General features: G+C 29.2%; 1 protein-coding gene across 1 annotated transcript in view; it reads right to left on the bottom strand.

The window, feature by feature from the left end:
- LOC107439547 (acetylcholine receptor subunit alpha-like 1) overlaps window positions 1-25,338 on the bottom strand; it is a 205,349-nt gene that overhangs the window by 131,857 nt on the left and 48,154 nt on the right. The window lies entirely within an intron of this gene.

Below are 25,338 nucleotides of genomic sequence, written 5' to 3'. Positions count from 1 at the left end.
TGAATAAAACTAACATTTATGTTAGATTTTGTAATTGTAATTGCAAAAACTATTCAGAAGACTATTATAGTCAACTGAAATAAAAATAAAATTATGTATAAATATCTATTTTAAAACACATTTTATGATGAATTCTTTAAAGGAAAATCATAAAATCAAAGTCTAAATAGTGATTTAATTGATTTTTAAAGAAATATGAATTAAGCATTCCTTTATTTATAGAACAATTAGTTAGATGTAAAGGATACAAATCGAATTTCGATTAAGTCTTAAGGTTCTGAGGCTCTCTGTAATTTATCTGGAATAAATTAATTAGTTCTTAAAGTAAAAATTTTTGCAATAAATATAATAAAATATAAAGTTTCATGTGCTTTTTTTTTCTTTTTTTTGAAAAAAGCATTCATTATAAATATTGAATCAAAATTATTTTTATGTTTTTTATGTTTTATAATTTATACTTAAAAAGTCTAAGAGTTTTTGTTTCCAAAACTATCAAAAAATTCTCGTAAGTGAAAAACTTGAAAAAATAAATTTTATTTCTTAAAGAAACGTAATTCTAAAGCTCGAGTAATGAATGTATATGGAAACATTTTTAAAACGTGTGTAATATATTTTGTTTCCTTCCATCTAATAAATTATGCATATGTATTTATGTAGTTCGATTAAAAAAATAGGATTTTTCTTAGGATAAATGCTTTTTCCGATTTCTAAATCCTAATTTTCAGTTTTTTTATACGATTATCCCAAAAAAATAATTCTTTGTTTTTCCAAAAAAGTATAAAAAACGCAAATTACGGTGCTTTAAAATAATCATGCATTAAATTAGTTTCAGTCCTGTTTGTGCTATTTAGTGTCTAATACATTTTTTAAGCATCATTAAATTTATAAATTATTTTCCTTCATCTCTAAATAATCCTTTTTTGTTTGTTATCTCTTTTTAAAGCCCTTTTTCTTTGTTATTATATTCATAAAACAGTTTCCATTAAGTTATTTATTTTTATTAAGAAATTATTTCGATAAATAAAGTTAAAAAAAAACAACAACAACGTAGAAAATTATTTTGAAGTCAAATATTTTCCTGAAAGACAAAAATGAAAAATAAAAATCTCTAAGAGATGCGTTGAATTTCCTCAAATAATAATAATAATATTGTTTACTTATTTCTCTCACGTTTCAAACTATATTTCCTTTCATAAATTTTTATATATACGAACTGAAATGAAATCAGTCAGGTCACCCGACATCAATTGACATCAGTTGGTATATAGTGATTTCAATTTCCTGAATTGACTTTATATCACGTACTACCTCCCTAGTGTAGAAAGTTAGAAAGGAATTGATTCCCGTTTGGATTGGAAATAGTTTTTCACCTCAATAACTTTCTAAGTTGAACGTTCCTTCCCAAAGGGTATGTATCCACTATGAATAAACGTGCCAACTCATGAATATTTGGCTTCTTTTAATAAAATTTATATTTTCGTTAGAAATCCATAAATATTGAGAGAGATTTTCTTATTGGATTTAGAAAAAAGGTTGAAAAATACAAATTTAAAATAAGAAAAACTATACATTGTTTGGAATTTTAGAATTTATTGAACCATAATATCGTCTAAATTTGATGTAACCATAACATGATGATAAATTGACTACTTTTTAAACTTTATTACGTGATATTATGGCTTTTAGAGTTCGAATATATGTCGACGTTTTATTTTAAAAATGAAATATTTAGCTATTTTCTTAATAAATATAAAGTACACGCTTAAACAATTTCTGATAAATTAGCGTATTGTATGATAATGATATTTCAGATACGAGAAACTATAATTGTAATTTTTAAAACTAAAATATACGATATTTAAATAATTCATTTGGTAATTTTTCCGTTCATATGGTAACGGTTACCTATAAACTCTGCTTTTAAAAATTATAGCTCTTATTAATATACATTTAGGCAAAATTATAAAACTGAAAAGTAAATCTAACAAAAAAAAATGGTTTTTATGCCATGCTCTAAGAAATTATGATAAAATTACCAAATATTACCTCATTAACCAAATGTTATCAAGAATTATAAAGCCGTATTTTGTTGTTAATTTTACCAAAATCATTACCAACGCGCTTCGTTGATAATTGCAGAGTTCTTTTGTGTTCCGAAAGTGCCTGAAACATGGTAAATTTTACCATATTCTGGTAATTTTTGCCAGACTTTTTTCTCAGTGTATATAGCGTTTTAAGCAAACACCACCTTTAATAAATTTTAGGAACTGAAATAAAATCAATCAGGTCACCCGACATCACTTCATATATAGTGATACCAGTTTCATGAATTGACTTTATATCACGTACTACCTCCCTAGTGTTGAAAGTTAGAAAAGAATTGATTCCCGTTTGGATTGGAAATAGTTTTTCATTTCATTGACTTCCTAAGTTGAACGTTCTCTCCCATAGGGTAGGTATCCACTTTGAATAAAGCTGCCAACTTACGAATATTTGACACCTTTCAATGAAATTGATACTTTCGTTAGAAATGCATAAAATATAGAAATGCATATTTTCATTAGAAAAGCATAATTGAGAGACTTATTTTCAATTTGATTTATAATGCATAAATACAAAAAAGATCGAAAATTACAAAAATTTGAAAATTAAAAACTTGTACATTGTATGAAATTTTAGAGTTTATTTAACCTTAATATCATCTGAATTTGCTGCAATAATAATATGAAATTGAAATCACACAATATTATGGGTTAACTTGGTTGGAAACATGGATCAAATTAACACCTTATTAAAATTGGTGTAAATTTGCACCTTAATAGGATTCGTTGTATCTTTAATATGACTCAATGTCGAACCGGTGTTTTTGAAAGTATAGAGTCGGAGTTTTATTTTAAACATGAAATATTTAGTACTTTTTTGCACTATGTATGGTACGGATAGAAAACAGCTTGGTGAAATTTCCGTACTGCAAGATAATGAGATTTCTGATAAAAACACATCGTTTTGTTTGATAAAACCAAAACATACGGCATTTAAACTATTTACTTCGAAAAGTTTCCGTTGATATTGCAATTTTGTGTCGGAAATTTTGGTCTGCAAAATTATAGTTCCTATTATATTCTTATATTATTATTATAAATTTAGTCAAAAATACAAAACTGAAAAGTAAATTTACCAAATAAATGTTTTTTTTCCCTGCCAAATCTTAGGCATCATGTTCAAAATACCAAATTTTATCGCATTTACCAAATGTTATCACTTATTATGGAATCATATTTTACTGTAACTTTTACCAAATTCCTTACCAAAGCGCTTCAGTAAAAATTACCGAGCTATTTGGCAAAAAAAAAAAAAAAAAAGAAAAAACAAATTTTGAGCACAGTATTTTCATTGTATATAGAGTTTACTGTAAGCACCACCCTTAATCTATATTCAGAATCTTTGTAAAACTTATAGTCTAAAGTATTGCACATTTGGGGTCAAAAATTTATGTTTAAACTCGGAAAAATAAATAATGAAATCGTGATAGAAATCTATGGAATTAATGCCGTGAAAGTGGGATGGTAAACAGCAAAACCAATTTTTCTTTCTGATGGACCTTGAACCTGATTTCTAATTGAGTCGCTTTTTAACTCCTCCCTGTTTCATCAGGCAATCAAACAGATTTATACGTTTTTAGTCCCTCCATCTGCATAAGTGATTGGTTAGATTTTGATTTCGATTCCCTTTCCTCCCCCCCCCCTCAGATATTTATTCGCGACATCTAAGGTGTATTCCTTTCTTTCGGCCTCATTTTCGGCAATGGTTTTAAAACCTTAGATAAAGTTTTAAAATACACGACAAATTGATGATCCTTACAAAGCACTCTGCATAAGGGGCCGTTCAAATAATAAGTTAGCATGTTTTCAGCAATTTTGGACTCCCTCCTTTTCAACAAAATTATGCAAGTCACAACCCCTTTTCTTTTGCTTACAAAAGAAAGTCACAGCATCTCCCCATTTTCTTAGTTGAGGAGGAAGTAGTCTAATTTTAGAACTAAATTCAGATGTAACTAACGTATGAAACAAAACTTATGCTTCAATTTATTTTATCATCTTATGGTATATGATTTCGTTTAGAAATCTCTTGTAATTTCCTTCTCTGAGATCAAAACTCCTGACCTATTAAAGCACAGTTTTTCTAAGTTTTTTTTCCCCGAAAATTTTATTTCAAAGTTGAAAGTTTTCCACGTTTATTCTTATAGTGTTTTTAAATTATTTTGAAACTGAAAATAAGGTGATTTTGAAGTCATATTTAAGCAATGATCAAATGTCTCGACCACTCACTTATCTGAAATTCATAAAACCCTTCCCACTTGAAATGCTCACTTATTATTTTAACGGCCCCTTAACACAGAAAATTTTTTCTGGAATTTGAGTTGAATTTGAGAAGACAGATTGTGAGTTTTAAAAGCTACTGTGGTGCTTTATATGGTCAAATTTGATTATTGATTTTGCACTTTTTTTTGAGAAACAAACCTAAATCAGTGTTCTCAAAGACATACGTGTATANAATAAACAAAAGCCAGACTACCAGGCTCAAACTCACGACCATATATATATATATAGATTAAATTAGAACTTTCAAAACTATAGCATCAACAAGCTGCAAGGCATCTTTCTAATAATATGATATAAATTTACTGTCATAATTAAAGTAAGAAAGGTATATTGTCGTAATTAAAAAACTGAATTCTTTATAAATTCAAGAAAAATTCATTCCCAATGAAAATAAATAATTTCATAGTTATAGAATGTGAATTATAATTTTAAGAAAATTATGAAAAAAGAGCATATAGATTGAAAGCTTTGAATATATATGTATAGAATGAATGTGTGTATAGATTGAATGAAGTGTAATTTATTAATTATATCAATGCGTCATTATTACCTGCATTTCCAATTATTCTATAGATGAAATTAAATTTTATTTTTAAGCTTTGGCAGTATTGGCTGTTTTTATTTTTATCAGAGTTATTTTAAAAATAATAATTTTTGTTTAAATATGAAAACATCATATCGTTAAAATTTTAAACAAGTTATAGTTTCAACACTAATCCATTGTATACACATTTTTTGATGATGTGAATAAACATTTTTATAATAGAATATCTATAATTCAGGAGTTCGGAAAATGTAAATAGGCAAAAATGCCGTTTTAATAGTTTATTCTACATTTCATTTGATTTAATATATAAATTTTTTTTGCTATAAACTTCATATATATTTTTTAAATTTTTGTATCAAGTTTCAAAAATATTTGTTTATTATCCCCATAGGATCATTATTTCAATATTTGCTTATTTAGGATTTTCAAGTGAAGAAAAATATATGATATTTATAAATTATAATAGCAGTATTTGTAATAGATATCCTTTATTTGTTAAATATAAGGAAAAATTGAAAAAGAACAAGCATTTATTTGAATTGTTTTATTTAAAGTAATTTTTTTAAACCCATTAATGCAGGAAAAAAATTAATGATGCTTAATATAATAGTTCTCAATTGTTAAAATTCAAGTGTTCTAATTATAATTTTGTATTCTTTTAAAATAAATGCTCGAAAAAATTTTTTTTGTTAAAAAAAATAGGTAATTTTAACATGCGATTCATAACTATTTAGATAATGCATATCTTTCTGAATGCAAGAGATCTCCATAAAAAATAATACATATTCTAAAATTTTTCCTTTTAATTAATTTTGCAAAACTTTATATTAAAAAAAAATTATTACACTTCGTCACTCCGCTTGTTTTTTCTTAATTAAATAATTCTTCCATTTTAATTTACAACGAAAATAAGAATAAACCTTTAATAATACTGTTTGCTTAAGGCACTTGGTATTATAAAAGAAGATAAAATGATGTTTGTTTGCGTTTGCTTACAAAAAAACATCTTAAGTTTGAAAGAAAAATACCCTAAGAAAAGCATAATGTAATTTGCATATCGTTAAAGGAGACGACGATTTGTATTTTTTTCCTTCTCATTATTCTCCAACGTATCTCTCTCTGCAAACGAAAATATAGTTCAGAAAAATGGAATAAAGTTTTAACAAGCATAAAATAATGGAGCTTTAATAAACTTCGCTTTGCGGTTGCTTTTTAATAATGATGCCTAAAAAAATAGGTAAGTAGTGAATTACAATTAAGGTCCATTGCAAGGTTTTTGAAAAGCTCAAAAGTTTTTAGTTTTAATTTAAATCTAAAAAAAAGTAATTTACATTTTATAATAAAACTGTAATTACAAATAGTACAATAAGAAACATCTACCAACATACACGTACATTTTTATGCAAAATAATATTTAGTGATCGTATAGGAATAATAAAATTTGTAAGAAGATGAATAAAGTGCTTGTGCGCACCACAGGTACACTTATCAAAAAATAGGTAAGATTAAAAATGTTAAAAAAGTTTCAATGAAAAAAATAGTGTGTGTGGCATTTACAGCTCGATTCTTTACATTGAATACGACAATATATAAATTGATACAAATTATTAGGAGGAAGAGAAAAAAAAGAATTAGTAAAATTGGCATTTAAGGTACGCGGAGAAAAAAAAATTCTGGTTAAATTACCGCACTGTAAGGTAATGACATTTCTGCTGAAAAAAGTAAACATAAAGTTGATTAATAATACTGAAAAACAGGTAATTAAACCATTCATTAGGCTATGCTTCCGTCCAATGGTAACAGGTTACCGGAATTACTGGTTTTTATTATCAGAGATTTAGTAACTAAAAGGAAAATTTAAACGAATAAATAGATTTATGCTATGCTCTAAGGCATCATGATAAAGTTACTTGATTTTACCTCATTCAATACATTTTATAATGTATTATAAAATCAGATTTTATTGTTAGTTTTAACAAAATCATAACCATAGCACTTCGATAAAAATTACCGAGCGTTTTTGGGTTCCCATAGAGCCATAAACACAGTAAAATGTACTATATTCTGGTGGTTTTGGCCATACTTTTTTCTCCAATGTATAATTCTCATCAGGAAATAGATACAGCTATACCCACTTTGTCTAAATATTGCAGATGATGCTAGTAAAAAGTAGTACAATTAAATTTTATTGAATGAAATTTTAATTAAAGTTCTTAAAAATTCGATGATTCAAGCATGGTGGCAGATGATACATTATAAATAGTTACAGAGGAAGTAATTCTTGCCAAGGAATTTTAAAAAAAGTGACAAAAAATTCTAAACTGAATTTAAGAAACAAACTATAAATCCTGTTTACTATTGTTTACTTAAAATAGGTATTACATTATCTTTATATTGGCTAACATTATAATTGTTGAAAAAAGGAAACATAAATTGCAATTTTCACGCGTTTAAAGCAAAAGCATAAAAAGTTTTAAATTTAATTCTTAGAAACCAGTACATCAAATGTACTATAATACTGAAATTATTACTAATGTTATATGTAATATCCAGAATGCTTAAAGTTGATAATATTGCTACATGCCACACGTCAAATAAAGCTAGGAGACATGATAATATTCCCAGCACTTGAATAATATTCTGGTAAATTATTAGTGGAATATTGAGGTTGAATTTCAGGTTTACGACAGTTTAAATATTTTATTCTCGTGAATGATGTTCAAATTGATTCTTCTATCTGAAAAGTATGAATTATAACTCTTTTCCTTAGGGTTATCAGTAATAGGCACGTATAAGTTTTCTTCAAAAATAGACTGCTTGAGTAAAAAATGCAACTTATTGGAAAATTATTTATGTAGATAAAAGAAAAACTGGATTTAAAAAAGAACGAAATGATAAAGTAAAGAAAAAACTAAACGCATAACTAATAAACAAAAGCCAGACTACCAGGCTCAAACTCACGACCATCTGCTCTATACTGGCAAAGTGAGCGACGTTTTAACTAATTATGAAACGGAGGTGTTACACATGAATACATCATTTAACTATTACTTTTCTACTATTGAATACATCGACGCAAAATCTTTAAAATAAAAATCTTTAAACTGAAAAAAATTCTTATGGATTTAAGAAGACGGGAACAAAACATATTAGTAAATTTGCTTTAAACAACAATAGAATAGCTAAATAAATAATCCTAGCAAGCTGAAGAGGTAAGTTACTACCTTATTAAAAACTTCATTCACTTCAAAAATATACAAATCGGAAATAACAGACATGTCTCAAGCGCTCAAAAATAGGCTCCGGTTTTCAAGAAATGTCCTTGACAGTAACAATGAAATCACTTTAAAATATTGATTGTCCATAAACTGAGACTTAAAGAACAATTAAAAATTTACTAGGGTGCATAATAAAATGCGAGGGGACAATTAACGACTTTTTAAAATTTTTAAGGTGCATTTTAAAATTTGTAAGGATTTCTTTTACTACTTTCGTTATTATCCGTTACTTTTAATGCGTATTCTTAATACGTTACTTTTACTTACTATTACTTACGCATTTTAAAGCGTTTTTGTTAGATTAAACAGGTTATTTTTAATTTTTTTAATAATTTAAAAAAAAATTATTTTGTTTTTTGGAATATATCATATAAGTATTTATATTGTAGTAGAAAATTACCTAATAGTAACTAACCTAAAGGAAAAAATTGAAAATGGTTGACTTTTAGCATTTTTCACTTAAATTTACGAAAATTACGAACTTACTGTTGCCAACAACGAAACATAAACAACCTTTTGAACGATGCCATTCATGTTGGTGGCGTTTCAGTAACCTTGTCTTTTTTACAAGGCAAACGTACATTTCCATTTCTTTCTTTTTTTTCTTCTCCAGCCGCACGTATGCACGTTCGAGACAGATAAAGCAGGCATAAAAAAATCCCAGCATCCAATTCCTTTGAAAACCTAATTTCGGAACTTCATTAAGAAGACCGAAGCCCCGGGTCAAGAGGTGTATGAGAGAAATGAGAAAGGCAGGGGCGTACCCACAGAAAAAAGGGATCCTGATTTAATTAGCAACGAAGCAGAATAAACAGTGTTCGAGTACTGTTCGGTCTAATGAAAGCAGACAGGGGCGGGGAAAGAATTATCGCCCCGAGTTAATGCCATTAGTAGTCGTTCTCAATTATCTCCCTACTCCCTGGTGGGATTCTGGAGCGAAAACAAATTCATCTAATTGCAGACTTGCCTCCTATCTGCACGAAAAAAGTCAAAGTTATTGCAACCTGCTATAACGCGACAATGAATCAAGTGGCTACATCGTCGTCATGCCATGGAACATTTTTGTGATTTATATGGGAACACCAGGCGTTTACATTTTGATTAAACGTACTCCTGTGATTTAGGAGCGACGCTTTTGTTTACTTTAAACTAGGTTGTCTTAACTGCTCTTCCAGCAAGAATCTTATTTTATAAAAATATTATTAATTACTGGCTGAGTACCCTTAAAATCAAGGATGGATTGAAAAATCAATTAAAGAAAAACAAAAAGAGATAGAAAGACACGCTCTGCTTATCAAACGAGTTATTTATCTTCTGCAATTTTTAACACTAATTTTAAAGTTTCTCAACAGATGGAGCAGATAGCTTCAAATAATAGTAAAATATTGTTCTCAAATCAGCCGCTATGTTCATTAACAGCGTATTTTGTTATTTTTCAGTCAGCAGCACCCTCTGTTTGCGAATTTTTCAATCTTTGATGAGAATAGGACTCTTGTTTCTTAAATAAGCTGTAGAAAACTGTATATTTATAGTCTCCTTCCATTTTTATTTGATTGATTCTTCAAATTTACGGTCATTATTGTGACACCCGGTATTTGAATGTACGTGATATTGATAAATTTTTTTCCAGTTATATTTTGTGAGCTATTGTAAAAAATAGTAAAACTAAATCATAAACGTATGCATAAGTGAATATTGACGATACGAATTAAAAACTTTATTCAGCTTTAACTAAAATGTATAAGCAGGTACATCACTTTTTGCAAGAAACCAATTTGAATATAAGTATGTTTGAAAAACAGAGTTTTTTTCGCATGTAACTAACTACATTGCGAATGTACTTTTTCGTTACACGTACTTAAGCTGCAATGATTAAGACACTGAGATGTCATTGAGAAGGACTGCGGTTTGATCCCCAGTAGCGACTTAAAGTAAACCCAATAACAGATCGATGGGTACCAGCTTGTCTGAGAGGTAAATATTCTAAGGTCCTGAGGTCCTGTGCACTATGCTGACCACATTGTCACAACCAGGAAGTTAGTCATGAAATTGGGCAGCTTTAACTTCCATGATCCCATGGCCCACTTGAGCTGTTGTGGGAATGCTTTTACTTACATGTACTTAACTTTTAGTATTTACATGTGAGAACATCTTCTTTAAAATAAAATATTTGCTAATAAAATCAAATATTTTTTTAACTATTCAAGTTTAATTGAATTCTTGCACTAATTTCGAATTCCTAAAGATCATTTTATGTAAAGTTTCTATGTACAAAAAAGCAACTAAATGAAGCAAAAAATAAACACCAAATCGTCGAATGCCTCAATTTGATGACATCTTTTAGTTATCAAAACTTTTTATTTATATTTGTTGTAAGATCTATCATGAATAGAATTAATCTAACCTATTGGGTTTTTCTCCATTAATTTGTCCTGATAGCTCTTCATAAACAATCTAGATGAACTGTTTTAAAGATTGTCATTGAAGATATATTTATCTGGAGGATTAACCTAAATTAAGCAATTATAATATGTTGATTTAATTTCATGATATAGTTTAAATCTTTACAGTAAAACTAACTCTGCAAACGCAACTGTTTCATAAAAAATTTGAAAGACTTGATGCGAGAAATTAAACAGCAATATCGGCAAGCGTAATAAACCTGAGAAACCTGTGAAAATTTGATAAAAATTTATAAGGTGGTAAGTTGGTTAAAGTCACGAACTAGGCCCATAGAGCCCATACGCCAAATATCTGTTGTCTCGCCGAAGAACAGCAACCAAGCACAGCACGGAGCGCCGGGCATTTGGACTCGATTGGCAGAAGGCCCCGAGTCATGCAAGATCAAAGCACCACATGCCTCAGTCGACGGGCAAAGTAGGTACGTCTGGACGAGACTCCGAACCCACAGAGTGGCAGCGTCAAACCAGAGCTGACGGGCTGGGCCGACAGCAGCGGGCGTACGCCACGCTTATAAGGTTGTAAATCGAACCATGAATTTTTTCAAATTGAACTACACACTTTTAAAAAGTTTAAAGAGGGTTGCACCATAATATCTTTCACATTTACTGCAAAATTAAAAAAATAGTTAAACAAAATGATTATACTTAAGCTATCCTACGTTTCAACTTAAGCAGATACATAGTTTAATTTAGCACTTAAATGCTGTTGTATCAAGTTTACATCATTTAACGATTAAAAGTATTAAAATTATGGTTCAACTCTTAACAATTTTTCTGAAAGAGTTTTATCATAGGATCTACTTCAGAAAGGAGGAATTTGCACAATAGTTTTAACCTTGAACAATATTATGTTTAAAGCAAAGTTGAACAACATTGTGATTGAGCCCGGACTATAAATTCTAATTGTGTTCTCGTCTGTTCCATCTTGGTGTCATTTCTTACGTCAAGTATTCTTGTCAGAACATTTCTATATGTCAGTATGTCAAAATATTTCTATAATGACGCCAGTCAGTAAACACAATGCATTGTTTTACTTTTTCTGTAACTACAAACTCTGGAATATGTTTCTTAAAAATCTCTCATAGTAAAATATTTTGCTTTATGCATCGTACTGCGAGGATGCTATTCTATTTTATCATATGTAAACTTCCCGATGTTGTTTGCTTTCAAAAACCGGTGACTCCGCTTTGTAAAAACTTACTGTATTTATTTTCCCCGAATCAAAATCGGTTTTACCATCGATTTAATATCTTCCGAGCCTTTACCGCCCAAAATATTGTAGTCGAGAGGAAAACAAATATTGATCTCCAGCTAAAGTTCACAATACTTTTTGCTCTCGAAGAATGCCCCCTTTAGGGTAAAGAGAAAAAAAAATAGTACCAGCTTCGAATCAATCAAATAGACCTTCGTGACCCGATCACCTCTTGTCCGGGGCTCCTTCGTGGACGTCACGACCTTATAATAAAATCTCTTCCTGTAAGAAAAGAAAAGAAAAAAAAAATGTGGGAAAAAGAAAGGGTAAAGAAATATTCGAGAGTGTTCCATCCTGTCGAAGCAAGCAGCCAGAAATGAGGGGATCACGAATATGTGACACGAGCATGTGTTGCACCCGGAAAAGATGCTCCGGATCTAATATCCAAGTATTTCTTTTTGTTTCGCCACTGGAGCAAGTGTCAAAAGGGTTATGTATTAGTAACAGCAAGAGTTAAATCAATAAACAAGCTTATTAACTGGAGAAATCTCTGATGCGCAGGATTTTTCTTAGTTTCATGTTAAGTTTCAGACGAATGACGTAGAAAAATAAGTGACAGATATATTAAAAAAGATATATAATGAAATGCGTTACTTCTATTCTTTAGTCTAGCGGTTCTCAATTTTTTTCGTCTACGGAGCCCTGAATAACCAATTTTCCTTCAGCTAAACAGCGAGATTTAGAAGAAAATTCATCAGCATACAGACAAAATAGTAATAAACTAAATAACATTATTTATTTTAAAAATATTTAAAGAATTTAAATTTCATTAATCATTTTGACAATATTCAATGAATGAATGAAAGGAAAAATTTGTTCATCGTGTAGTTTGAGCGATACTAGTCTTAAATTTGGAATTTTTTTGTCAGACAGTTGAACTTAAAGGCTGAAAGGGGCATCTAGCGTGGCTCAACATTTGATTTTATTGTATACATAAACTGAAAATGAAGGAGCTGAAATACGGTTCTTGTTCAAATAAAAATGAAAAAGGACGAAAATAAGCGTTGAGAATAGTTATCAGATCAATAATAGAAAATTAACATGACATAAATTCTATTGCAAGGTTTCGTAACTGATAATGTCGCCCTAAATCTCGGAACTCCTCTGATTTTTATACGGAACCCAAGAGTACCGCGGAACATTATTTGTGAACAGCTGATTTAGTCTTTATTCTAATGCTTTATTATATGTGAATGCGCATAAGAAGTTATTGAAGAGCTTTAAATACAAAAATAAGTATCTTAAATGAGTAATAATAAGTAAAAATAAGTAATTTTTGATTAACTATTTAAGAGACTACAATAAAGTAGAATTTATTAATAAAAATAATTTGCTAATATGGAACCACCGTAAAGGACCGGCCATTTGCCACAGAGGTAAACGAGCCTTTTAATCTTTGAAAAACGTTGTCAGTGATTGCTTGTACGTTGCTTTGACGATCCTTATTTCCATTAGAAGCTTTGGCTGGAGCAATCTTGAATAAAAAAAATAATAGCGATTTATGAAGAAAAAACCAGTCTAATTAAACGAAAAATAGTTCAGCACTAGAAAAACTGTCTGGGCCGATTTGGTGCTTGAGTGCTTTTTGCTGCTCTGTAATTCTAAAACTAACTTTCTGAAAGAGTAGAATATTTCTGATTTTTAATAATTTGATCCAATTAAATTCCCATATATTAACTAATATGTTAGCCTTATATAACATATATCAAGAGAGCCTTATGAATAGAATGAAGGGAGGGGCTAGAGTGCCTCCTTACATATTTTGGTAGGTGTCCCATAACCCCAGGTATAAGGTATTTTTTGGCACATATAAAGTACCCCAGTTTAATTAAAAGAACAAGAGTATTTTTACACATCTATAACTATTATTTGTGCAAAAGAGGAAATTCAATTACCTCAGAAACTAATTTAAAAACGTGGAGCTGAAAAACAAGTTCTCCGATCAATAAAATATTTTCGTTAACTAAATCGAATGAAAAACTATGAAAGGGCCAAAATGACCCCTCCAGTCTTTCTAGGTATGCAGTACTGTTCAGTCTTTCTAATTCTAAAGTTAGTATTTCGTATCCTGCTTCATTGTACATCATATCAAATCACTTAATTTTTTAAATTGAGAAATATACTAGCATAAAAGCACAAAACAAATAATATTTTGTAAACTGTCCAAATTATAATACAATATATATCAAATGTATTCGTATTAAATTTTCAAATACTCTATAGAATAGTAAAAATAATTTATGAAACTGTTGACATTAAAATGAAAGATTGCATAAATTTTTATCATATATTTGCTTAAATATTTAAAATTAGAATAACAACTTGTTGGGCAAATATCTCTAGAAGTTTAAAATATAATGTTCATTGACAGAATGCAATTTGAAAGCTATTAAAGGATACATTTACAAAAATTAGATCAAAAAACCATTTTTTTCACAATTAATTGGATTTATGTTGATCATATTGTTATTTGCATATTTAAAATTCGAAAACTATTTCATTAAAATTATCAAGTTTTTTATCATTATATAAACAATGTACAATAATTTGCTAACTCATTAACAAATAACAATAAAATTTAAAGCAGAATTTTTATTAATCATATTTTAATACACTTTTCATTATTTTGTATTAGTTTCAGTCAAAATAAGTGAAAAATATTGCATTTACCTTTTTAATAATTTATAGTTACGAAATACAGCACAAAACACGTCTTTTTTTTCGTTAAAAGTAAACTCTTGCAAATACGGCTCACTTCTAAATAATAATTTTTTAAATTTGCTCTTATTTGCAGTTATTTGGATCAAAAAGAAACCATAATTCATCATTAGAATTTCGTAATTCAAAAAATCAATTATTGATTTATATTTGAATATGAGTGAAAAAAAATCAAAGTTCTTTTTTTTAATATTTGAATACAAATACGATTCCGATAATCTGAGAGATTTCTTTAGTAAATATTAGACTGTTTTCTATAATTAAAAAATACGAAAATATATTTTTGCTTGTAATCAGAATGCCAGAAAAAAATATATGAAACGGACTTTGGTGACCCATGTGGGTTACAGGTTTCATATATTTATAAATATCTATTTGATTATTTTTAAAGTTATAACATTGTTATCAGTAGCTAACAATAACAGCAAAAGCAAGTTATGCATTGGTCAGTAACTGTTGCGCTTCTTATTATAGGAACAGGCAGGGATAGCCTGGTCGGTAGGGTGCTGGGCCCATGTCCGAGAGTTCGTGGGTTCGAACCCCGCAGGCCGAAGTCTCCCCGTGTAGTAAAGTGACTGATGCACGTTAAATCTGTCGAATCGCAAAAGTCCTCCTTGTTCCCATAGCAAATCAATACCTCTGGGGGTACTCGATTGAAGATCGATCGCTCCCTGATTCAGGTCAAAATTACGATCTGTGGATGAATGAATGGTTGCATGAATGGGTTCGCCTTATAAACGGGTGCGACGTATGGTGTGACGGAAGTCGAATTCTTGGCCATAGATGGCGCCACTGAAAAACAAGAAACTCACACTCTGCCTTAAAATTTGCTCGGTTTCACCAAGCAGACTTGCCCGTGTGGCAAGTCGCATTAGAAACAACAACAACATTATAGGAACTTTCGGCATTATTTACTTCACTTCGTGTGATATATTGAACCAATTAGATCTTTTGACTCTTTTTCGTAATTATTACGAGTTGCCATTTTAAGTATTCTACAATTTGCTAAATTTTGGCACACTGAGAAGAAAAGTATTTTTAAAACTATCGGTATATGATAACAATTACAGTATTTCTGTCTGTATGGGAACACCAAAACTCTCGGTAATTTTTACCGAAACGCTTTGGTAAAATTATCAATAGAATATGGTTTCATAGTAAGTGATAAAATTTGATGAATAGGTTATATTAACAATTTCCGGTGATCGTTAAAATACAAAAGGAAAAATAACCAAATAAATTGTTTAAATACCCAATATTTTGGTTTTATTACCATTATTAATTTTTTTTAAAAACAGAAATGTCATACATTACGGTAATTTTGTCAGAATTTTCTTTCTCCATGAACCTAAGGCATTTTTCGTTGAAAATTTCCATTTTTATATTTCAATTAGTGAAATAAAAAATTTGCTTTTTAATTTGACTTGAATTTAAAATCTTAAGTTCCATAGTAAAATCAAGTAAAGTCTTCTGATAAAAAGAAAAAAAAACAAACATACAACTGCTTAATTCAGGCTATAATCCTCAATTCGTATCACCAATGATTCAACCATTCTGCATGCAGATTTAGGATCATGGTTTCTAAACCTTCAATTTAAACGAGTATATTCCCTATGCAGATTGAAAGCACTTCACGCATTGCATGTGAAAGTTGAAGCTTCCACTGATTGATACGGACACTAAATAACCAGGATGCATTAACGGATGGAATTTAATGGCCTGGAAAGGATCCCGTTAAAACGTTTAAAGGCATTATGGGATATCCTCTATTATTTGTTTTAATATACATTAGAGAATATATCTTAGGAATTTGAATAAAACGGTATTTGTTAATTGAGTTTCAATAGCAATGAAGTTGGAATAATAGTAAAAACAACTGCTTGCGTATTTTGAAATAAAAGATAAAAAACTGTTATCATAAATGAGTAAAATGTATCACCTATCTGGCTTAGATTCCAATGAAAATGTGTGGATTTAACCATAGTTTAACTATAATGGATAGTATATTGAAAAATTTATTTTATTTAAGTAATATGTTTAAAGTAAATGAATGTAATTGTTTTGAAAAAAAGGTTGCTATTTAATGAGTTAAAAATCACAAATGTTAGCAATAATAATGATCCAAGCTTGGATTTCTTGAAAAAAGGAGAAGACTTTTGAATGAAATATTAAAAATTAATATTTTAACAAAAATTAAATATATAGATGGGAGTAACTATAATTTAATTCTTTTTAAGCAAATTTTCAGTATGGATTTGACTGTAGTTTATGATTACGGTGTGCAATAGCCTTGACTGCAGTTTTATTAGCTTGAGTTAAATATTAAATAATCTGTATTAGTTATTTGTTTATTGTAAGCTGATTTTTAGTGAATTGGATTTTTTTAAAGTAAAAAAAAATTTTATTGAATAAAATATAAAAAATTATTCTCAAAAGATAGTTTGATATGGTATTCATTATTGCTTATAATTTAAGTGACTAAAAATATTTGTAATATTATATTGCAAAAAAATATTTTTACTGTAATCGAATTTAGTTTTTAAAAAGATTTCAAGATATCCAGGACAAATTTAAATGCCGGAAGGTTTTTAAATTTTTATTGGAATGATAATACTGATGATTTAAAAGTGGAGAATGTTCAAGAGTTGTTCATATTTACATAATGTATATATTATATTTTAAAGTTTTGAAAAAAACTAGAACTAATTTGAATGTCAACACCGAAAAGTCCCTGATACACATGCAAGTTCAGACTATTTGAGATTGGGAGCGGACAGCTTGCGTGTGCGCATGGTGGCTCAATCATTTCTGACCATGTAAGGATAGGTCATCATCATAATGTCTTCTAAAGCAAAGATGCAAGCTTTTTAATTTTGCTAATTGTTCCGGATACCTGTTTTTTAATGCTAATTTAATGACAGAATAAAAAAAAAATTTGGATACCACATCGGATAATATACCATTGGTACCTTTTTTTGGGCAGTAAATGGGGAACAAAGAAAGCATAAGCTGTCATTTTGAAGTTTCCAAGTATTTATATTTTGGATCAGTATTTTCGAAACGTTAAATATCTTGAGTATTTAATGAACTTTCAAAAGACGATATGATTTCAGTAATTTAGTCAGATGGATCATATTTTTATCGGTGATACACGTTGATGGATTTTCGTCATAAATTTCATACTTGACTTTTTACGTGCATCGAAAAATGCCATATGCCTTCGGTAGACTTAGTATCCCAACAAACAATCATTACCTATGGTTGCCTTTTTAATCAAAAAAGTTTCGACAGAAAACTTGTCGAGTTTCATACAAAACCTAATGTCAATCCTTTGAACTCTGTATGGTAGTTTGCTTATGAGACAAAAGCGAATTTCACGAAAGTGTGCACTCTTTTTCCCCGGATGGTCAAATAGTATTGTACTGTACATGTACTGTAAAAAATTCCAGGTCAAATTGCAGTAAGAAGAACCGGTACTTCTTACTATAAAATCCATTTTTACCAGAACATGTTATGGAACAAAAAAAATTGATACACCGTTAATTTTTGCAGTAATATTAAAAGTAAAGTCATTGTATTACTTTGATTAAATAAATATTACTGAAAAAATATCGAGATAATATTTTACGGTAAAATGAGTTTTGCGGATGATGTACCAGGAGTGTCAGTTCTTTATACCATAATTTGTCTAGAATCTTTCACGTTGTATAATCTTACTATAACCTCTTTGAATTTATTTCTCAACTTATCTGATAGTGTTAGAATATCTGTAAGTTTCATGATAAATTCAGAAATGGCATTCCGGAAAAAACCACTAGAAGCAGATAAAATTTTTATCAATTATTATTGCTTCTCTTTTGCCCAATAAAGCAACTTTTTCATGTTCACAGAGAAAAATTTCACGTACAAACTGATCCAAATATTTTAGATTTATCAATTACAGTGGTTTAAAGTTGGTTTATTAAACCCATTCTTTCATGTTATTGAAAATGATGGAAAATATCTTAATGAGAAGTACCTAAATTGATTGAAATGTAGAATATATTTTATAGTATACCATCTAAACTTAATTCTATAATTGAATAAAATTTAATACAATGAGAAAAATAAAGCTTGGCCAAAATTGCCAGAATAAAATTTACTTTGTTTATGGTTCTATGAGAACACCAAGAAGCTCTGTAATTTTGACAGAAAGTGCTTTAGTAAAATTAACAATAAAATATAGTTTTATAATCTGCGAAAAAATTTGGTAAATATGGTAAAATTTTGTAATTCTATGATGATACCTAAGAATATGGCATTGCAACCATTTTTTCGAATACTTTTCAGTTTTATATATTTTATTAAAAGTTTGGTAATAAGAGCTAGATTTGTGAAAACCAGAATTTCCAGTAAACAATTAACATGTGAAAGGAAATATTACCAGATTAATGGATTAAATACCCGATATTTTAGTTTTTGTTTACTACAGGAATGGTTCTTCTTTTTAAACAGAAATGTCAGTTAGTAATTTTACAAGAATTTGCTTCTTCGTGCAAAATGCTAACTGTTTCTAGTAACTTAAATATATGGATAAACTCTGCGCAGAAAAAAGTTTCTTTATTTTTAAGTTTCTTACTGTTTATTATTGCTTCTTTTTTGCGCATTGAACCATTTTTTGCATGCTATTCGACATAAAGGCAAGCGCTTTATACAAGCATACCCAAATGCTAAAATTTTTAATTCCACTTAAGTTCAACTCTATAAATTATTAGTAGGGTTAAACGAAATGCTAATTTATTCTAGCAATTTAAAAATGTCAAGGAATTCACAATTAAAAATTTAAATTTAATTATTTATCAAAACATTGCAGTTATTTTATTTCACTTTGTGAGTGTTGTTTTACTTACATAATAATTAACTTCATTAATCTGATTAAAATATATTTCTGTAAAAACAATCTTATTAAATGAATTTACGGAGATTGCCGCATTAATAAAAATTTGCTTTTGAATATTTTTGAATTCTGCTTTGAAGGAAAAAGTTATTCAGTCAAGGAAATACAAATTAAGCACTTTGTTTCAGTGAATTAAGTTGTTTCAATTATGAAAAATAATATCATACGAAAGGAATTTTCATTTCTGAATTAAATTTATTAGTGTTTTGGATTATTGAATTAACTCTGTAACATTTTTACTTCTGCTTTTTCCAGAAAATAATAGAACGTCATTGTTTTAACAAATTACGCTACTTGTTAAAATTTAATTGATGAAACAGTTATATTAAATATGAAACTGAAGTTAAATCAAAATTTTTAGAATAAAAATACGTAGTGCTGTATGCATGGGCAAACACGAGCACTAATTTGATAAATAAAAGCTCTAATTAAATAAACTGATTACCCTTATGTCTTTTTGGAAAAAGAAAAAAGCAATTAAAACGATTTAAAACTTTTCATTTTTAACATTAAATAACATATATTCAGGAGCGTTTAATTCTTAACATTAAATAACGCAGTTTAAAAACGCTTCTCTTAGACGTTTCCGAAACGTTATTGTAAAGTTCTGCAGTTCTTTTTGAAAAATAAAAATGTTTCTTTTAAAAACTTAAGTCAATTCATTTTTTGTTGAATGTTTGACTTAACGATATTTTTAAACAGAAATTGCCAAAACATTTTTGAAGTCGTGTGGCTGAGATAGTTTGACTTTCATTTTACTACATAAGTACTTGAACTCGTTCTACGTTTTCGGATTTGAAAACTACACAAAGATAAAAGTTTCATTGAGTTGGATTGTATGAATTTAGTTGTCAGTTATGATACGATATCAACTGCACAATGCACAAAAAAGTGAAAATCCCTTAGAAATCCCTAATAATCCCTATTAAAAACCTAATATTGGATTCCCCTAGTAGTAGGATACCTCTAATATTGAATTTTCTTGGACTAGTACGATCTTAATGTTTCGGGATCTTAAATATATTAGTTAATTAGTGTAGATGATATTTAAAGTTACAAAATGAAATTCAAAAACGTTTGCTCTTTATAAACATATTTTTTCAGTCAGATTTGAATTTTGACTCTTTAAATATGGTGGGTTCTATCCGCAAATTTGAAGTTAATAAAGCTTGGTTTGTTCTACCGGATCACAACTGGTATCCCCGCAAGCGTCCTGGAGGAGCCCTTGACCTTCAGGGTACACGTGCCGACCTAACCCCTACCTGTAGATTTGTCAGTGGTCATACTAAGAGCGTCACTTTCAATGGACAAATCAAACTTTTTCCAACTTGCAAAAAGTGCAACTCCAGCAAGGATAGTCCTCACCATCTACTTGATTGCTTGAATTTTCACCATGGAAGAGGTTCTTGAGAGACCTCTCCTTTTCCTCGATTTTTTGAAGACTCACGGCCTCATGGATCTGGTATAGCTCCGCTAACCCAGCTGGGATTGGAAAGAACAACAAATATGGAGAGTGGCAGCAATTTAGAAAATGGGGTTTCAATTGTTTGGTCAGGAGTTGGAACCTCATTATGCTTTTTCGTTCGAAAATTCGACCATATATGGAGAACTTTTCCAGCGAATCAAAAAGTTTTTACAAAATAGTTTCTGAGTTATTGAATTTTAAAAGGTGGTATACTTAAAATTTCTTTTCTTGAATACTATCCGACAGATTTTGTTTAAATTTTGTATTTTGTCATTCAAAATTACTGGTTTTAAAATAAAGTGAGCATTTGTATACCTTACAATTTCTGTGCAAACATTTTTAAATCAGTTTCAAAAGTTTTAGTGATGTAAGCAAAGTAATCAAAAAGGAAATTAAAATAAAGAGGTCCAAACTTCGACTGTTCTGCTTATTGGAAAATATATTGTAGATTGCAGGTATCCACTCTTCCCAGTTACTTAAGTGTCAAGAATCTAAAAGCACATAAAAATGTATGTTTATTCAGATAAAGTTCATTTCGCCTCTGATCACGCAACTTTAATAATTTTGCTTCAAGTAATAAACATCGTTTAAAGTTAGGCATTTAAACTATTAAGATTGAAACTCAGAACTTGAAAGAATCTGTTTATTCAGTCAAAAATTATTGATCTTATTCATCTCTCTTTCTCTAATTATTTTTCTACTTCACACATTTCTCCATTAAGTTTAAATCATTTCTCTATTTAGAGAGTTTATGTAATTAATTAATTTTTTCTTCGAAATTTTTTTATTTTAATTTGTAACGAAAGCTTGAATCCTGGCTGCAAGTTGCTTTCTCTATAAATTAGCCTCATATAATATATATATTAATGTATAATCGAATAACTGAATTACAAAATATTCTTGCTTTTTTTAGGACAAATGGTAAAAAATCTGGAGGAAGCAAAATAATATAATATATCATTATAGAAACTAAGCTGCTTAAAATTAGAAAAAAAAATGTTGTTAGTTAGGCCTTACATGCTATAGATAAATATACAATCGTGCAATAGAATTGAAAAACATTCTAGCTGCTTTTTAGACAAACGATCTTGGAGAAATCAAAACAACAGAATCTATTTGAATCTAAACTGCTAAATATTTGAGCAAAAAAGTTGCGATATCTATAGTTAAGCCTTATATAATATAGTTTAATGTATAATTGAGTAATTCAATTGAAAAACATTCTTGTTGCGTTTTAGAAACAAGAAGTAGAGGATCTTGGATATAGAAAAATAAAAGAATCTATTTGAAACTTTACTAAAAATTTGGAAAAAAGTGGTATGTTCAATGGTATGTTTAAATCTTATTACGTGTTTAACTGAATTATTAGTTAGTGAGCTTAAATTTTGGGAAATTCATTTTCCAATTATTAACAAGCTTATGAACTTGAAGTTATAAGACTAACTCTTTCTAAAATCATATTATTCTTGTTTTCTAAGTTTACTTTTAATAATTTAGTCAAGTTGACATTAAGTAAAATATAGAAACGCTCTTTCTGTGAAAAAGATCACGTGAATGAATGTACCATACAATATAAAATTATTGTATAGAAATATAGATTGATAAACATTCAGTGATGATTTCATTTTTGATTGCCTTTTCAGTTATTTTAAAAAAATAATCAATTGTATGTTTAGGCATAAAACTATTAATTTAAAATAGCTCTTTATATCTTTATTAATAAAAATTATTAAGTGAAGGTTTATAAAAAAATCCTCATTGGGAAAAAAAAATCAAATTTTGAGTTGAGTTGGATGATAAAAGAAATAATTACTCTCTTGATGGTTACGTTTAATTATCTTTTGGAACAAAAAGGAACTTTCAGAAGATATTTCGGAACAAGGAATAAGATAAATTAATTAATAAAGGTAAAATCCTCCCGCAAAAAAATAGAGATAACTGGGTAAAAAATTAAGAATGACGTAATAAAGAAAGGCAGAATATTCAACTCCCATTCAACATAAAAGAAATGGTAATTAAAGAATCACGCATCCTAAATATATTATATTTGTATTATTTAAATTGTTTTTCTTTGCCAGTGCAGTGATGGTTACGTACAATACGCAAAATAAACAAAAAAAAACGGGAAGTCCCTGCGAAATCAAATTTAAAAAAAAGTCAAAAATTTAAAATTTGATTTCTCAGGTACTAGTCGACCGATTATGCTCTAATTATTCATTTCGCTACATAAAATTGCATTCGTTAAAATTATGTAAAGATTGTACGCCTATAAATTCGAAACTTTTTCTACCATTATTAAATGAAATAATGAATATTTACTAAGTTATATTTTTCATGGAATTTAGATAAACAAATTTTATAATTGTTTTAAAAATTTCTTAAATTTGCTTAAAAAATCCTCAAGATATGGCGAACTATACAAAAAATGAAATTAAAATTTAAGCGACCAAACTTTGGGGTACTTTCTTGACCAAATTATAGGACCATATTTTCCAGAATCCGGCTACCCCCTATATTTTGGGGGTCAAATATGTGAATCCGTTGAAAAAAAGATATGTTCATTCAGAGAAAGTGAGTTTTTGTACCTGATTTCGTAATTTAAAATAACGTGTGTACTTATTAATTAGAATATTTGTTGTCACCCCCTCGAACCATTAGTATTGAGTCCTAGAACGTGAAGCTCTGTTTATTAGGATCAAAAGTTACTAAGAGTGGTCCATTTTTTTTTAGCACTGTCAGTGCTTGTAATGCTTCTTTGGGCCCCTTTTTTCGATAAACATGAAAAACATTTTTTTAAAAAAATATGTGCATTTGAACAAATAACGTGTGCATTTATCTATTAGCACATTTGATGTCACCCCCTCGAACCATTAAGATTGAGACTTAGAACGTGAAGCTCTGTTTATTAGGATCAAAAGTTACCAAGAGTGGTCCATTTTTTTTGAGCACTGTCAGTGCTTGTAATGCTTCTTTGGGCCCCTTTTTTCGATAAACATGAAAAACATTTTTTTTAAAAAATATGTGCATTTGAACAAATAACGTGTGCATTTATCTATTAGCACATTTGATGTCACCCCCTCGAACCATTAAGATTGAGACTTAGAACGTGAAGCTCTGTTTATTAGGATCAAAAGTTACTAAGAGTGGTCCATTTTTTTTGAGCACTGTCAGTGCTTGTAATGCTTCTTTGGGCCCCTTTTTTCGATAAACATGAAAAACATTTTTTTTAAAAAATATGTGCATTTGAACAAATAACGTGTGCATTTATCTATTAGCACATTTGATGTCACCCCCTCGAACCATTAAGATTGAGACTTAGAACGTGAAGCTCTGTTTATTAGGATCAAAAGTTACTAAGAGTGGTCCATTTTTTTTGAGCACTGTCAGTGCTTGTAATGCTTCTTTGGGCCCCTTTTTTCGATAAACATGAAAAACATTTTTTTTAAAAAATATGTGCATTTGAACAAATAACGTGTGCATTTATCTATTAGCACATTTGATGTCACCCCCTCGAACCATTAAGATTGAGACTTAGAACGTGAAGCTCTGTTTATTAGGATCAAAAGTTACTAAGAGTGGTCCATTTTTTTTGAGCACTGTCAGTGCTTGTAATGCTTCTTTGGGCCCCTTTTTTCGATAAACATGAAAAACATTTTTTTTAAAAAATATGTGCATTTGAACAAATAACGTGTGCATTTATCTATTAGCACATTTGATGTCACCCCCTCGAACCATTAAGATTGAGACTTAGAACGTGAAGCTCTGTTTATTAGGATCAAAAGTTACTAAGAGTGGTCCATTTTTTTTGAGCACTGTCAGTGCTTGTAATGCTTCTTTGGGCCCCTTTTTTCGATAAACATGAAAAACATTTTTTTTAAAAAATATGTGCATTTGAACAAATAACGTGTGCATTTATCTATTAGCACATTTGATGTCACCCCCTCGAACCATTAAGATTGAGACTTAGAACGTGAAGCTCTGTTTATTAGGATCAAAAGTTACTAAGAGTGGTCCATTTTTTTTGAGCACTGTCAGTGCTTGTAATGCTTCTTTGGGCCCCTTTTTTCGATAAACATGAAAAACATTTTTTTTAAAAAATATGTGCATTTGAACAAATAACGTGTGCATTTATCTATTAGCACATTTGATGTCACCCCCTCGAACCATTAAGATTGAGACTTAGAACGTGAAGCTCTGTTTATTAGGATCAAAAGTTACTAAGAGTGGTCCATTTTTTTTGAGCACTGTCAGTGCTTGTAATGCTTCTTTGGGCCCCTTTTTTCGATAAACATGAAAAA

Source organism: Parasteatoda tepidariorum, chromosome 3, assembly GCF_043381705.1.
Source record: "Parasteatoda tepidariorum isolate YZ-2023 chromosome 3, CAS_Ptep_4.0, whole genome shotgun sequence".
Lineage (NCBI taxonomy): Eukaryota > Metazoa > Arthropoda > Arachnida > Araneae > Theridiidae > Parasteatoda > Parasteatoda tepidariorum.
This window is presented reverse-complemented; position numbering and strand designations above follow the sequence as displayed.